We start from the raw sequence: 17,273 nt of genomic DNA, 5'->3' as shown, positions 1-17,273 counted from the left end.
AAACATTCCCCTTTGCCTGTAAGAATAAGGTATATAAGTTCTTTCACAATTGGATTGTGAGTCCATTCTCCTATCCATTCAAGGCTTTTGTTGTTGTTATGCATGAACCCAGGGCCTTGTGCATACAGGCAAGTGTTCTACCACTGAGCTAATATCCCCAACCAAACACTGGAATAACACATTTTCTTCTCTAGGTTCCTTTGTGGTTATGTATTTTATAGTATAATATATCAGTTTACATATTTGATATCCACTCCAGTACCTTTTGTATTTCAGACTTGATGCTAGGCACTAAGAATATGCTGAGGAGCAAACCAAAGTTCCAGCTCTCGGATAGTTTTCCTGACCATATTTGGATAACAAATGACTATACTTATAAAAACAAGACTAATTGGGAATGGCATAGTGAAGTCCATGTTTAAGGAGGGACCCTATTTGTCTGAAGTCACACATTAAGCAAATGCAAGAGCAGTGTGTGTGTTCAGGGAAAGAGCACCTTGGTCTAGTGAATAGCAACTGTGTGGGCTCCAAATCTTCCAAGCACAGGGAACAGCAGGGAAGCCTGGCTGTCTGGATGCTGATGCAAGAGGAAAGTGATGTGGAGATCAGCAGAGACCAGCCCTCAACAACCCTGAAGATAATAGTAAGGAGAAGAGGTTCTTTGAGGGCATACTATTCTAGTCTTTTAATTACTCATTATTATTTCTGTTTGTAAGTCAGGGTCCTATGTAGCCTTGGCTGGCCTCAAACTTGCTTTGTAGCCAAGGCCTGTCTTGGACTCCTGTCTCATTATCCCAACTACTGGGATTATAGGCAATGCACCTGCATGGTAGGCTTGTAGTCTGTTGATAATCTTTTTAATTTTGTTAAGACTTGCTTTACTTTTAATTGTTTGTGTGTATCTCTCTGTGAATGTATGCCATGTATGTACAGGTATCTACTGAGGCTTGAAGGAGGTATTGAGCCCCCCTCCACTCCCCTTCCAGAGCTCAACAGTTGTGAGATGCATGACATGGGCTCTGGGAACCAAACTTGGCAGTGCTTTTAACCATGAAGTCATCTCTCCAGCCTTGGTTTATATGTATATTAATTCAATACTAAATTCATCTAAATATATAATTTCCATACCAGCTGAAAGATCTCTTAAGTTACAGAGATCATAATGTAAAACTCTGATTTCCCATCTATGACAAGATTTACCTAGTCAAGGTGCAGGGTCCACTCTCCAGAGTTCTGCAGCAGGAGGGGAACAGGGTCATCTCACCGGCTCTCGTGACCTCAGGGCCAGCTCTCCTGACAGCCACAGGAGGTGAGCTGCAAGAGGGACAAGGCATCATCTCCACACCCATGACATCTTACTGGAGACAAGTAGTGGGGCCAACTCTCCCAAGCTGTCACTCTCAGGATTGGCTCACCTGCATTCCCAGTCATTAGGGCCCTCTCTCCTGAGGGTTGCAGCAGGTGAGGGACAGGGACAGCTTTCCTGCTCTCATGGTCCTAAGGCCCAATCTTTCAGCTGCTGTACATGGTGAAGGACAAGAGGGGAAAAGCATCGTCCCTGCACCTACGCCACCTCATGGCAGACGAGTGGCAGGGTCAGCTCTCCCTTACTCTGTCCTCAGGACTGTCTTACCTGCTCCCCCTTGACCAGGCCAGCAGCACTGCTGTGCTGCCCGGATGAGGTGCTGGGCCTGTACTCCCAAGTGCTACATCCAATGAGGGGCAGGGGCACCTCTACTTTCCTGATTCTGAGGCTAGATCTCCAGACTACCTCAGTGGGTGAGGGGCAAGTGGAGGAAGGCATCCCTCCTGCATCCATGACACCTCACAGCAGACAACTCATGGGGGCAGCTCTTCCACACTCAGGCTTAGGGATGGCTCACCCAGAACTGTGCCACCAAGGTCGCCTCCACTGTGCTGCCTGGGTGAGGTACAGAGCCTATGTTCCCATGTGCTGCTGCTGGTGAGAGATGGAGACAGCTCTCCAGAGTGCCATATCCAGTGAGGGGTGGAGCCAGTTATGCACAGCCCCTTGATATCCACACGATCCCTCAACCAGAAGTATTCCCATGTTCTCTAGTGGTAATGTGAGCCGTGGACATCGACACATGCCACTGCCTTTGTGTAGCCATGGACTCAGAAATGCCCCTCAGTGGCATCTCATGCTGGGACCGTATCATGTCCCTATGTGGCAGGGCTGGCCACTCACAACGGGTTATTTCTCTCTACTCTTGAATCTCCAATTCCATCTCTTTTCATAATGCTCAAGCGTCTCCACTTCTCTTTCTCTCCCATCTGACCACCCCATAGTCACACATTGTGGTGCATGTGGCTCCTGTTGCAAGCTGACTACACAGCTAGTGGGCCCCTGTGCTGCATGGCATGATGACAGGTGGGTGTCCATGGCCCACTTGTGCCATGCACACTGGAGGGCAGGTTTATGGGTGGCATGGTGGTCCACAGGTTTTTATCTTTCTCCTCCTGTGCTGTGCTGTTTGGATTGGATTTGATTTTTTATGAGATCTAGGTATAAGAGAGTTTTGGCCACCAAGGCAGGCATCAAGCTAGGATGAACAAAGAACTGCATTCTGCTCTGCCCCTGACTGATATAAGAACCACACCGAGGTATCTCTTTGCCCATTGCCAGGGAGGCTAATTAGCAGACCTTTAAATGAGTGACCTATTGACTCATTCCCTTTTATCATCATTACCAAAATCTTCCTCAAGACTCTGTCCCATCTGATAAATTGTATGACATCCTTCATCACTGTTTTGTGTCCTTTGTCCTTGACACATGACAATGGATGATACACAAGATACATTCTTTTCTATTATTTTACCTTTTCCCATCATTCAGTTTTGATAATACATATGATATGCCAACAACTATGTTTTTTTGTTGGTGCTCATCTGTTTATTTTTTCTTGAAAAATTTTTATTACCTTTATTTTCTTTACAGTCCAGTCGTTACCTCCTCCTGATCTGCCCTAATACAGTTCCTCATCCCATTCCTCCTCTCCCCTGTCTCCAAGAGGATGTCCCCCCTCCCCCACTTGCCAGGCCTCCACAATCCCTGGGGCCTCAAATCCCTGGAGGGTTAGGTGCATCTTCTCCCACTGAGGCCAGACCAGGCATTCCTCTGCTGTATATGTGTTGGGGGCCTCAGACCAGCTTGCGTATATTGCCTATTTGGTGGATCAGTGTCTGAGAGATCTCAGGGGTCTTGATAAGTTGAGACTGGTCCAAATAATTCTGTGACTTGTTTGGATGACACTTTGAATGGAAAAACTCATTAATATCACAACAGTAACTTAGTAGTTTAACTACACTAAGATTTCTAAAGATAATGGCTTCTTTATCCAAACAGTCATAAGTAAATTTCAAATGGAACATGACATTACGGTGAAGGAATTCTAACTTCAGACTGTTGAAAAAGTTAACCAAGATGGCTTCAAAGTAGACTAACTTGACATGGCATATTTAAAATGAAGGCATTTGGTGATCTGATGATGGGTTCCCAGAAAGGTAACATGACTTGACCCAGGTCTCATGAATCAATTTTTAAATGATATTTGAGTAAGATAAACTTACAAGTTTTCACTGTAACATTTATGCTACATGTACAGAATATATGTGAAACACTATGGCCTGTTGTATAATCTGTGGTATTGTTTAGAAAAATATATCACCCAGTGTCAAACTATCTAGTGATGAGAATTGGTGATTGTATCAGAACCATCTCATGGGAAACTAAGTTAATTAGCTCAGAGTACATGTGTGACTTCCTTAGCAAAAATTTCCTTATGTCTTGCAAAGCAAAATAGTTTGTTTTTACACACACATACACACACACACACACACACACACACACACACACACACACTCATGTGTAGTGATTTTTCTTCAAAAATATTTTATAGAAGTGTCTTCCCAGGGCCAGACTGCCTTGGTGACCAAAAGAAAGATACTCAAATAGTGCTGGAGAGCTAGCTCTGGTAGTATGGGAGCAGGAGGGCTGGTGGCAACTCAGCTACCATCCAGGCCCATATTCATGGGTTTAAGTTAACCCATCCCAGCATCTACCTCATCTATGAACTGCTGGAGCACATGAAAGGTCTAGTCCTACAGATCTAGAGCTGCAGGATCTCCTTGACACAGAGTAACAACAGGGTATCTGAGAGGAGTCCTGGTGAGGATCCAGCATTCACAGTGTAGCAGATGCCAGAGGCCTTAAAACAGACCAATGACTCATTGCAACAAACTTTTGCAAGTAAAGATGTGTGGACAAAAGGGTACACTGTGTGACACACTGTGACACACTACAGAAAGCTTCCATGATAAGATAGGGTTTTTGTTGTTGAGTTTTTTATTCTATCTTGTTTTATTTTCTTGGCAGGGAGGTTGCATGGCAGAGGGCAGATACAAAGGGACAGGGAGATGAGTGAGACCGGGGTGCATAATGTGAAATTCACAACAAATTAATGAAAAAAAATTTTTAAATTATATACTTCATTCCAGTTTTTTTTTAACCTTTTCCTAGTTTGGAAATATATTCTCAAGAAAAAATGTATAATCTATATAATTATTAACTAGAAAGGAAAATTCAGCATTTGTGTTTGAGTGGAGATACTTGCAGTATCAGGAACTCCTGTGAGGTTCTGCTTCATAACTTATTTTTCCCAGAATTCCATTGTCCGAAAATATCACTTTATTGCCAGTGTTTCTATTTGTAAACAGTGTAAACTAACTTTATGTGATAATTGAAATCTGTGTCCTTGTGTTCAAAATCCCAAGCTATAGCAAAGTACCAGGAGGTACAGTGAACTTAACTACACTCTTTAGCTGGAATCCCAGTTGTAGTGTTTTATTGTGTTTTGTGTCTTAATTTCCACAGACATATATATAATGTGTATCTACATATACATATGTGTGTATATATTTGCTGAACTATTGAAATAAATATGAAACCCTGTTTTTTTTAAAAAAAAGAAAAGCCAGGGCAGTGGTGGCACATGCCTTTAATCCCAGCACTCGGGAGGCAGAGGCAGGCAGATTTCGAGTTTGAAGTCAGCCTGGTCTACAGAGTGAGTTCCAGGACAGCCAGGCTACACAGAGAAACCTTATCTCGAAAAAACCAACCAACCAACCAACCAAATAAATAAATAATAAAAAAAGAAAAGAAGGTATCATGGTGTTCAGTCTCATGATCAGACTATTGTATTTAGCAGTTATCAGTATGGGTAATAATAAAAAGTATACAGTAAAGTGTTTTACACTCTCCACAGAACAGAAACTGAAATAACCAGTTATTAAATTAGTCACAAATATTGTTCTGAAGGGTTTTTGCCCATATGCAGAACTGTCTAAAATATATCCTTTTTATAGACTCTAGGCCTCACCACCACTATGCTTGAATGAGTTCACAAATCTGTTGTAACCTGTAGTTTTCCTGTTGCCCTCTGCCTCTCCTCATGATAGGCTCCTAAGTCCTGGCAAGAATTAGAACATTTCAGCTACTGATACTGGAACTACCATACCCACCTTGGTTTTGTGACTTAACAGATATTGGCTGCCAGCAACATAAGGGCTAGAACTTTTGCCTTCAAAGTTTCTTCCCTTCACTGCTCCAAAATTTGAAGACTAATAGTTGTAATTTCACAAATCACTGTAGCTTATAACATCTCCAAAATTGCTTCCATCATTACTATTCATTATAACCACCCCCACAGTCACCATACTCTATCACCACAGCTGCCACCAAAGACACATGGACACTGAAGACCACTGTGATCAAAACCGTAACTGCCACCAAAACCACTTACAAGACAACTACCAAAGTTTCTGGAACCACTTTGACCTCTTTGGGTGGATAAAGAATTAGCCATTTCTTGCTTCATTGGACCGTTTCTTACTTCACAGTTGTAGCCATTTACAATATTGTATTTCTGAATGACAGTCTCATTCACTGAGCCAAGGTCACCAAAAGTGAAATAATGTCAGAAGTCATGTTCTTTGGTTTCTTCTCCAATACCAAAAATGATCATCTTCACAGTTAAGCAGATACCTGGTCTTTGAGAGTCTTTTCTTGACACAGACTCTCTCTTGTTCCACAACTCTTTACCCATTTTATGTGGTCTTCCATTCATATTTGCATCCACTCCCACTGTCACTGTGTAGGTGACAAATCCGAAGCCTTTGGAGCACTTGGTATTTGAATCTCTCATTACCGCACAGTTGGTGAGCTTCCCATTGCTTAAATGACTCCTCAAAGACTCGCCAGTTCTTTTGAAGCTTGGCCCTCTGATGAAGAGCTTCCGCAGCTGCTCTGGGTCCTTAGGATGCTCTGACTTAGACGGGACAGCAGGGATGAGCACCTTTAGCAACGCTTCTTCCCTCACGGCACCAGCAGGCAGAGAGCTGAATTGGTGATTTTCAAGTTATATTTATGTGTACCCATTTTGGGTTCTCATTCAAAATTGTACAACCAGTCTAACCCACCCTGGTTTATGCTCCTTACAGGGAACTCATTCCAGCTTTCCCATCAAAAACTGGCACAGCTGCTTGAACAGGCCTATTCCTAGAGGGCTCCGCTAGCAGCAGAAGGGTGAAATTTGCAGCCATAATCTCATAATACTGTGATTCAACCTGATAGTGGAATATGCCCCAGCATCTTCACTGGCACCAGAATGCTAATGAAGGATGCAAATCCCCATCCAGAGCAGGGCATAAGCAGCAGAACCTTGCTAAATGGCTGTAATGAATGTAAACTGTAGCATAGCAGCTGAACCTTGGGATATGCTTAATTGCATATCGGGTGGCTTAGACTTCAGCCCTGCCAGTTGCAGGAGGATTACTTGTCTTTGGTGAACTCAGTGGAGAGTTGAAAGTAAATTTGCTCAGACGATAGTAGACTTTAGAATAAGCATAACAGAAGAATCATAAATAACCACTAAGGAGGGTAAACCACAACCTAGTCTAAGCCTGCTCTTTGCTAACCACGGACTGGGCTCTTAGAGAGGGAGCCACTGTCTCTTGATTTAGGCTTTTAATAAAGTATAAGTCATGAAGAAAACAAATGAGTTCTACTTAAAATAAGAGGTATGTTCAGTGTTCAGTGCCAGAGAATATTATCATAGCAGGGTGCTAAAGCTGTACTTTCATTACCTCAAATAGGTGACCCCAAACATCTTCAAAAGGTCAGGAATAGGAGACTGCAAATTTTAAGCTTTTACTGAGCCAAGTTTTCCAATCCTGCTTCTTCCCCAGTGAATAGAACTGGTATAGCCTTAGTTCTTAACCACGCGACAATTTTTTCTCTATAATAATTTGTTTAGGGTGGCAAGATGGCTTAGTAAGGGTAGTTGCCAATAAGCTTCAATAAGTTAAATCCCTGGGACTCACAAGTTGTGCTTTGATCTCCATATGTGCACTGTAGTATGCACCCTCAATAAGTAATTTTCCTTTTAAAAACATGTAAGAAGTTGTGTATGTAACTCAGACTGCTTGCCTGGCCTGTGCAAAGCCCTGGGTTCTGTCGTCAGGTGTGGTAGTATATGCCTGCAATCTTAGCACGAAGGAGGTGGAAGCAGGAGGGCCCTAAGTTCAAAGTCATCCTCTCCTGTGTGCAAGTTTAGTGTGGGCTGTTAGGACCCCATCTCAAAAAAAGAGTCGACACAAAGAGATAGTAAACTTTATTGAAAATAATAGAATTCCTCAAAAACTTGCCTGCTCTTGGGACTCTTCCTCCCATTGGATTTTCTTGTCCAGCTTCAATATGAGGAGTTTTGCCTTGTCTCATCATGTTTTGTCTTGTTTGGTCGCTGTTTTTTTGGAGGCCTGCTCTTTTCTGAAGGGAAGCTTAGGGGAAGTGGGATGGGATAGAGGATGTGGGAAAAGCTGGGAGCAGTAGAGGGAGAGGAAACTGTGGCTGGGATGGACTGTATGAGAGAAGAATATTTTCAATAAAAATAAATAAGAAAGTAATAGGAAACAATGGGAACAAAGCCTTCCTTCCTCATGTGTGCTTTCCCCTTAATTCCTCAACTCGCCTAAGGTAACGGGGATGTTCTGCTTTTTGTGATTAAAAATTATCCAAAGTTTTTTGAGAAATGGACTGTTTGATTATTTTTTTCTTTTTGTTATTGTCGTTAACCTATTTTTACAATCCAGTCATTATCCCCCTCCTGTTCTGCCCTCCCACAGTTCCTCATCCCATTCCCCCCCTCCCCATCTCCAAGAGGATGTCCCCACACCCTCACACCCTACCACCACCCTGCCAGGCCTCTCCATTCCCTGGGGCCTCAAGTTTCTCAAGGATTAGGTGTGTCTTTTCTCATTGAGGCCAGACCAGGCAGTCCTCTGCTGTATATGTGTGTGGGGGGCCTCAGACTAGCTTGGTGTATGCTGCTTGATTGGTGGCTCAGTGTCTGAGAGATCTTAGGGTTCCAGGTCTGTCCAGACTGCTGGTCTTCCTATGGGGTTGACCTCCTCCTCAGTTTATCCAGTCTTTTCCTAATTCAACCATAGGGGTCCCTGATTTCAGTCAATTGCTTGGGTGCAAGTACCTGCTTCTGTCTCAGCCAGCTGCTTGTTGGGCCTCTCGGAGATTAGCCATGCTAGGCGTCTGTCTATAAGTACATCATAGCATCAGTAATAGTGTCAGGCCTTGGAGCCTTCTCTTGAGATGGGTCCCAATTTGGGCTAGTCACTGGAGCGCCTTTCCCTCACTCTCTTCTCCATTTTTGTCCTTATAGTTCTTTTAGACAGGAACAATTCTGGGTCAGAGTTTTTGACTGTGGGATGGCAACCCCATCCCTCCACTTGATGCCCTGTCTTTCTACTGGAGGTAGATTCTACAGGTTCCCTCTCCCAGCTCTTCAGCATTTCATTTAAGGTCCCTCCCGTTGAGTCTTGAGATTCTCTCACTTCCAAGTTCTCTGGTCCATTCTAGAGGGTCCCCACCTCCCACCTCCCAAGGTTGTATGTGTATTTCCGTGCCTTCTGGTGGCCCTGGGGGATTTACTCCTGGTCCCACCCAATATCTGATCATGTTCCCCTTTTCCCCTCCCCCTCCCTTCCCCTTTCCCCCTTCCCCACTCATTTCCTCCCCCCTCCCTCTGCCCTCTTGTTTCTTCTCCCTCCCAAGTGGAATTGAAGAACTCTCACTTGGGCCCTTTGGCTTGTTAACTTTTTTGAGTTCTGTGGATTGTATTCTGTGTATTCTGTACTTTTTGGCTAAGATCCAATTGTTAGTGAGTATATACCATGCATGTCCTTTTGGGTCTGAGATACCTCACTCAGGATGATATTTTTTCCATACATTTGCCTGAAAAACTCATTTTTTTTCCGAGACAGGGTTTCTCTGTACAGCCCTGGCTGTCTTGGAACTCACTTTGTAGACCAGGCTGGCCTCGAACTCAGAAATCCGCCTGCCTCTGCCTCCCAAGTGCTGGGATTAAAGGCAAGTGCCTGGCTATGTCCTCATTTTAAATAGCTGAATAGTATTCCGTTGTGTATATGAACCACATTTTCTGTATCCATTCTTTCATTGTGGGACATCTGAGTTGTTTCCAGCTTCTGGCTATCACAAATAAGGCTACTATGAACATAGTGAAGCACGTGCCCTTGTGGCAGGGTGGGATATCTTTTGGGTATATGCCTAGGAGTGGTATAGCTGGGTCTTCAGGTAGATCTATTTCCAATTTTTTGAGGAACCTCCAGATTGATTTCCAGAGTTGTTGTGTGAGTTTTCAATCCCACCAGCAATGGAGGAGTGTTCCTCTTTCTCCACTTCCTCGCCAGCATCTGCTGTCACCCGAGTTTTTGATCTTAGCCATTCTGATTGCTGAAAGGTGGAATCTCAGGGTTGTTTTGATTTGCACGTCCCTGTTCACTAAGGACTTTGAACATTTCTTTAAGTACTTCTTGGCCATTCGAGATTCCTCTGTTGTGAAATCTCTGTTTATCTCTATATCCCATTTTGGGGGGTTATTTGATGTTTTGGAGGTTAGCTTCTTGAGTTCCTTATGTATTCTGGATATTAGCCCTCTATCAGATGTAGGTTTGGTGAAGATTTTTTTCCCAGTCTGTAGGTTGCTGATTTGTCCTATTGTCTGTGTCTTTTGCCTTACAGAAGCTTTTCAGTTTCACGAGGTCCCATTTATCAATTCTTGATCTTAGAGCCTGAGCCATTGGAGTTCCAGCATAAAGAGCCAGTCATTTTCTTGGTGTAGTTAATACGATCATTGTCTTTACTAGCTGCCTAGCTTCAATTCTACAGAGTAGAACAAAGCATCTTTCCCAAATATAAATGACCACAAAGACATTCAGAAGTTTTATCTAACTTTCCATGAATAATAAATCTGTCATGTAGAGGAAATGGATAAAGGGTTGTCTAGTGATGGCAGAACAGATGGCTTCAGAGATCTGGGTTCCTGATGAGTTTATAGAACTGTTTTGCTGTTTCTAGACTGTCTACCTCCAAATGTATGTTGTAAAAATGAAAATAATTCTCAAGTTTCTCTAATATATTAGTTATCTGAGTGAAGTAAGTAGTCCTACAGTCTGTCATATGTAATCTGGAGTCATACCTACAAGCCCTGGTCAAAGGCTTTTCCTGAGAACCAGGAGAGCCAATATTCTAGGGTAAGAGAAAGCCAGCATCCTAAATCAGACAGAAGCAAATTCCTCCACCTTGTCTGTGCTTTCCCTCTACACATTGGATGATACTCAAAAGCTCAAGTGTTGCCAATTGACAGGCAGTATTAAGAAGTGAAGTATTTAAGAGGTGGTCAGATCGCCGCAAGGCTTCATTCCTTTCTGATGGAATTAAATCTCTTAAAACAGCTTTGTGTTGCTCTGTTATTTTCTTACCTATTTATTTTCTACCAAGTGTGTGGGGATGCAGCAAGATGTGCAGCAAGCTAGACACCACACTCTGGCACCTGGATCTTGGATTGTCTCCAAAATGGTAAGACAATACGCTCCTCTTCTTTCTTTCTTTTTTTTTTTTGATTTTTAATATTTTTATTACATATTTTCCTCAATTACATTTCCAATGCTATCCCAAAAGTCCCCCATAGCGCCCCCCACTTCCCTACCCACCCATTCCCATTCTTTTGGCCCTGGCATTCCCCTATATTGGGGCATATAAAGTTTGCAAGTCCAATGGGCCTCTCTTTCCATTGATGGCCGACTAGGCCATCTTTCGATACATATGCAGCTAGAGACAAGAGCTCCGGGGTTCTGGTTAGTACATCATGTTGTTCCAACAATAGGGTTGCAGATCCCTTTAGCTCCTTGGGTACTTTCTCTAGCTTCTCCATTGGGAGCCCTGTGATACATCCAATAGCTGACTGTGAACATCCACTCCTGTGTTTGCTAGGCCCCGGCATCGTCTCACAAGAGACAGCTATATTTGGGTCCTTTCAGCAAAATCTTGCTAGTGTATGCAATGGTGTCAGCGTTTAGAAGCTGATTATGGGATGGATCCCTGGATACGGCAGTCTCTAAATGGTCCATCCTTTCATCACCGCTACGAACTTTGTCTCTGTAACTCCTTCCCTGGGTGTTTTGTTCCCAATTCTAAGAAGGGGCACAGTGTCCACACTTTGGTCTTCATTCTTCTTGAGTTTCATGCGTTTAGCAAATTGTATCTTATATCTTGGGTATCCTAAGTTTTGGGCTAATATCCACTTATCAGTGAATACATCTGGTGAGATGGCTCAGTGGGTAAGAGCATTCGACTGCTCTTCCGAAGGTCTGGAGTTCAAATCCCAGCAACCACATGGTGGCTCACAACCATCCGTAATGAGATCTGACTCCCTCTTCTGGAGTGTCTGAAGACAGCTACAGTGTACTTACATATAATAAATAAATAAATCTCCTCTTCTTTCTAAGATACTGCATGCAGCCTTAGGTGTTCTGTAATAGCAGGAAATGGACACACTCGTCATCCCATCATCACTGTGTGCATCCAGGCAACCACCTCACATCCCTGACAATCGAAGGTTACACTTATCATTGTCTTCACAGTCAATCCTCTTTTCCTACTTACTTTTCAGAAGTGTGATTTAATATGTACCTATTCAGCCGAAGACTTTTCAGAGTTGTCAGTGACTTTATGAACACGACAGCGAATCTGTTGTACCCAGGATGCCACCATATTCATACAACAGGGTGAAGAGTACCGAAACTAATAACATCTTAAATGTCTAAATTGTGTGGGAAGAGTAAAGCTGTTTGTGCAATGGATAATGCATGTTTGTGCATAGCTGTCTCTTTAAACACGCCTTGGCTATGCAGTGACATCATTTCTCCACGTTACTGCAAGTTTGCTATGGTAAGTACACAGAAATTGCACAGACACTGCACAAGTAGCCATGTTCACTTATGTGTAATTTTATTTTTAAAAAACAGTTGTGTTTTTAATAGAAAATAGTATATCATAAATATTAATAGAAAACCTATCTCACAAATCAAATGAAATCACTTACAAAAATGAATATTCAATGCACATTTAGCCTTCTTCTACTCTTAGAAAATTCCCACATTCTTAAACCCATGGACAATTACTGTGTTTTATATGTATATTTTATGTAAATATAAACCAATATGGCTACATAGTGTGCATATTGTACACATTTGAGTACTGCAACTTCCATTTTTATTTTCACCACATATCTTGGATGTTTTGCAAATTGATTCGAAAAGAATCTCTATTTTACTTTAAAGCAGCATTGTAATAGCCTGGCATTATTCCTCTGACACTCACTGGTTGCTCTTACCAACACTCCTATTCAGAACAACCTCACACATGCTATATGTAGGATGATCAAGCTAAGTATGGTGGCACACACCACTAGCTGTTTTGGAGTCTGAGGCAAGATTAGTAGTTTTGACACCAGCATAGGCTATATATCAAGACCCCTGATTCAAACTCTGACAGCCCCCAGCCCCAATAAGGTTCGTGATATCTGCCGAATGAAGATCTAAACTCAGGAAACTCCTGGGTCAAAAGGCAAAGACTTTGGTGATGAGATAGAATATCTATGCAAAATGCCAGGGTTTTGGTCTTTAATGGACCAGAAGTTTGTCATATAAAAGTTTAACTAATATTTGAACTGAATTTTGAGATTTTTGTTAAACAGATCACTCAGCCAGTATACCCTTTCCTTCTCTGAAAGAATCTTACTAATGAAGTGAATTTTGCGGTTACCGTTGGAGTCCAATTCTTGTTCAGCCTGACTTTTCCCATGTGGTGCCTTATTAATTGAAGTATTACTTTGGTTTATCTTAGTCAAAGTTGGAGGCTTTAAAGGATCCAATGGTCAGGTTGTAAGCATGGTGTAGCCATTTTTAAATGATTGCTATAAAACCTTGAGATAATATTTTCAATTTCATAGGTGATGGTAGGTTACAAGGTGGAAAGAAATACATAACACAAAGCTAGTTCTTTTTAAAGACTTGTAGTGATTTAAATAATTTAAGATAGTAATTAAAAATAATATAGACTGTAACCTTTATCAAGCCACCCCCCCATGATTACATCTTATAAAAACATACCATATTGTCAAACCCAGCAAAGTGAGCTTGAAAACAAGGCTAATAATACAGATCTGTTACTATCCTTTTTAATAGTAAAATCTGATTGGAGTTTGTCCACACTTACTGTACTATGGAGGCATATATACAGCTTACTTTATAGTAACTATACGGTATACATACAGACTGCTGCTGAGCACTCATGTCTAGACTAACATGCTAAGAAGCTTTAATTACTATGCTATTGCAATCTGAAAAAAAATAGCATATCAAGTTTGGAGAGATTATTCAGTGGTTGAGAGCACTTGCTGCTCTTAAAGAGGACTGGAATTTGGTTTTCAGCGTCTTCGTTGGATAACACATAACTTCCTGATCTCTAGCTCCAGGGGATCAGACACTCTCTGACCTTTGTGGGCACATGCACACATCTGCAGACACATGCACATACACATAAAAAACAAATAAGCAAACCGAAAACAACTCTTCCATGAGGGAAACAACACTGCTGCCCTCAAAACTAGAGAGACTAGCTGGTAAATACAGAGAATTGTAATTTACCAGAACAGAAGCCCATAACCAACAATCATGATGGGAACGAATTCTGGGACAGAACACCTGAACTGTATACAGATAAATTGGTGTATCCTCAGCATGGACAAGCCTGGGAAACAAAAACTTCAAGGTGGATCCAGTGTGACCGGGGCAGTGGTGGTATTCATTTATCAGACTTGCCTTTTGGAGTACTCTCAGGTTCTCAAAGCAAACAACTTCCAGCATGGGACAGAAAGACTCCAATCATCTTGAAATACAGAAGAACACTCCATGTCCTTAACAAAGGAGAAACTTTAGCAAAAGCCTAATTGCTGAGTTTTGTCAGAGTCTAAATAAAGGAAGGGAAATACTCACATATAGTTCTGACAGCATCCCTTCCATCCTAAACACACGGGAGGAGAACAAAATGACAAGATTCCCAACTGACAACTGAGAATAAACCCTGGATCCGTGGTTAAGAGCACTGTCTACTCTTCCTGAGTTCAATTCCCAGCACCCACGTGGAGAATCACAAACATCTAAAACTGTATAACTATGGTACCCCTATAGAATCCAATGCCCTCTTCTGGTGTGCAGACAGACATGCAAACAAAATACCCATATGCATAAAACAAACCAATCTTTTTTTAATTTTTAAAAGAAATCAAAGATAAATAAATGAGTCCTGACGCAAGTGTAACAGGGTGAAGAACACACTACCTATAAAAGAGTAATGATTAAAGTATACATGATGTTTCAGAGACCATGCCAGCCATCAGAAAGTGCAATGAATCATTTGAAGTTTTGATTCTCAAATATATACCAGTATAGAATTCTGTACCTTGTGGAACTATACTTAAAAGTTAAAAGAGAAATACTTCCTCAGAAAAATAAAAATCAAGGGAATTTGTTACAACTAGACACACTTTGTAAGAAATATTAGAAGATGTTCTTTAAAGAGAAGGAACAGTGGTATAGAAACTTAGACCTGTATATAGAAAGAGTGTCAAAGAGGAGCATGGGAGGGGGAATAGAGGCTTTATTTTATTATTCTTCAGCACCAATATATAGCCTCTTTAGAATAACACTAGTGATCATGTATTCAATTATGTATGTCTACCTATGTGTACAGACACTCACACATGTTTATATACAAAAGCAAAGCAAGTAATAGTAGTAAAGAATGTGTGTGTGTGTGTGTGGGAGGATTAGGATCCCTTGCTCCTGTAGATAGACGACCTAGGAAGCAGTGTAGTGTTTTATGAAAGTGGACTTGGATTGTTATAAGTATACATTACAAACAGTATAGAGTAACCACCAATAGAAGGAAAGAAGAAGTAAGACTGAGATATTCATTAAAGAGAGAAAACAGAATCATTTGGGATGCTCATTAAAGAGCAAAGGAGGCAGAAAAAGAGTAGAAAACAAAAATAAAAACAAAGAACAAGAACAGTATTTTAGTCAGTATTCTGTGAAGAAATAGCCAATAGGCCAATGGGCAAACAGACAGGCAGGCATAACTATGACAATTGGTCCATGTGATTATAAAGGCTGGGAATTTCCAGGATGTGCCATCTTTAAGCTAGAGAACCAGAGAATCTGGTAATTTAATTCAACTTGAGACTCAAGTCCTGAGGAGCTAGGGTGTAGTCCTGGAATCCAAAGACCTAGAGTTTTCATGTCTGAGGGGAGGAGAAAATAGGGACTCTCCTTCCAGAAGGAAGTAAATCCACCTTTCCTCTGCTGTTTGCTTGCTTCTTTTGTTGTTAAAAACATTTGGGCTGTCAGTATGTTGGAAAGGTCATATTTGGCTTAATCTATAGACTGTAGTGCCAGTTTCTTTAGAAACACCCACACGGATATATACCTAGAACTGATGCTTTACCAGAGAGTTATCCCTTAACTCAATCAAGTTAATCTTAACATTAACCATCACAGACCATAGAAACAGTGAAAGTATAGTAGATATTAATTCAATTATATCAGTCAACTATGAATATTAATGGGCCATTTGCAGCAGTTGGAAGATATAATCAGAGTGGATCAGAAGAACAAGCCACATATAAGAAACCAACCTTGAATGTAAAGACACATGTAGATTAAAACTAAAGGATTAAAAAAAAAAGACACACCATGTTAACACTGACAGAAAGAAACTGGTAATAGTTACACAGACCTCAGACAGAGAAATTTCAGAGCAAGAAATGTTATCTAGGACTTGGCTGGGGAGGTGGCTCAGTGATCAAGAGCACTGGCTGCTCTTCTTGAGGATGGGTTTGGCTCCCATAACCTACATGGTATCTCACAACTGCCTGTAACTCCAGTTCCAAGGAAGCTAATGCCCTTCTGGTCTCCATGGGCACCAGGCATACCATGTGGTGCACAGTTGTACATGAAAACAAACACATGAAACAAAAACAGACCCTTGAAAAAGAAGAGCATTATGAAATTACAGAGGTCAATTCCTTAAGAAGACATATCCTTAACATACATGTGCCTTACAAGGTTGTCAGATCCCACGGAACAACAACTGATAACACTGTAGAAATAGAGGAACACACCAGCATAGTTGGATACTTCAGTGATTATCTCAGAACTGGATGGCTTTAATGGGCAGAAAACCAACAAGGATATAGGCGAACTAAACATATCAATCAACTGGATCTAATGGAGATAACTGGCTACTCCATTAAACCTCAACAGACTATACATTCCTCTCACGCTCACATGCAATGCTCAACAAAACAAGTCACATTCTTGTCCATAAAACATTGACTTCTCCAAAACTCCCAAAATTATTAAAAGTAAGATTTGCACATGAAGTAGACAGGCAACCCAAAAGAAAGCCTTAAGCTCTAATTTAGAAATAGGTTTGCTTTTTTTGAGAAAAATGCTGTAAATGTCATAAACCATATTGGGGCATAATAGCTAACATTTTGTTGGCATTTATTTTAGGAACTTTATATTTTCTTTTTTTATTAGATATTTTCTTTATTTACATTTCAAATGTTATCCCCTTTCCTAGTTTCCCCTACAAAAAAATCCCCATATCCCTTGCCCCCCTGCTCCCCAACCCACCCACTCCCATTCCTGGTCCTGGCATTCTTCTATATTGGGGCCTAGAGCCTTCACATGACCAAGGGCCTCTCCTCCCATTGATGACTGACTAGGCCATCCTCTGCTGCATATATAGCTAGAGC

The 17,273-nt window shown here is 41.5% G+C and overlaps 1 pseudogene; it reads right to left on the bottom strand.

Annotated features, from left to right (window-relative positions):
- The window catches only part of LOC110289197 (glyceraldehyde-3-phosphate dehydrogenase-like), a 542,712-nt pseudogene that overhangs the window by 379,018 nt on the left and 146,421 nt on the right, over positions 1–17,273 (bottom strand).

This window comes from Mus caroli, unplaced genomic scaffold, assembly GCF_978045245.1.
Source record: "Mus caroli unplaced genomic scaffold, Mus_caroli_1 scaffold_2, whole genome shotgun sequence".
Classification (NCBI taxonomy): Eukaryota; Metazoa; Chordata; class Mammalia; order Rodentia; family Muridae; genus Mus; species Mus caroli.
The sequence above is the reverse complement of the archived record's forward strand: the minus strand, read 5'-3'. Positions and strand labels throughout refer to the sequence as shown.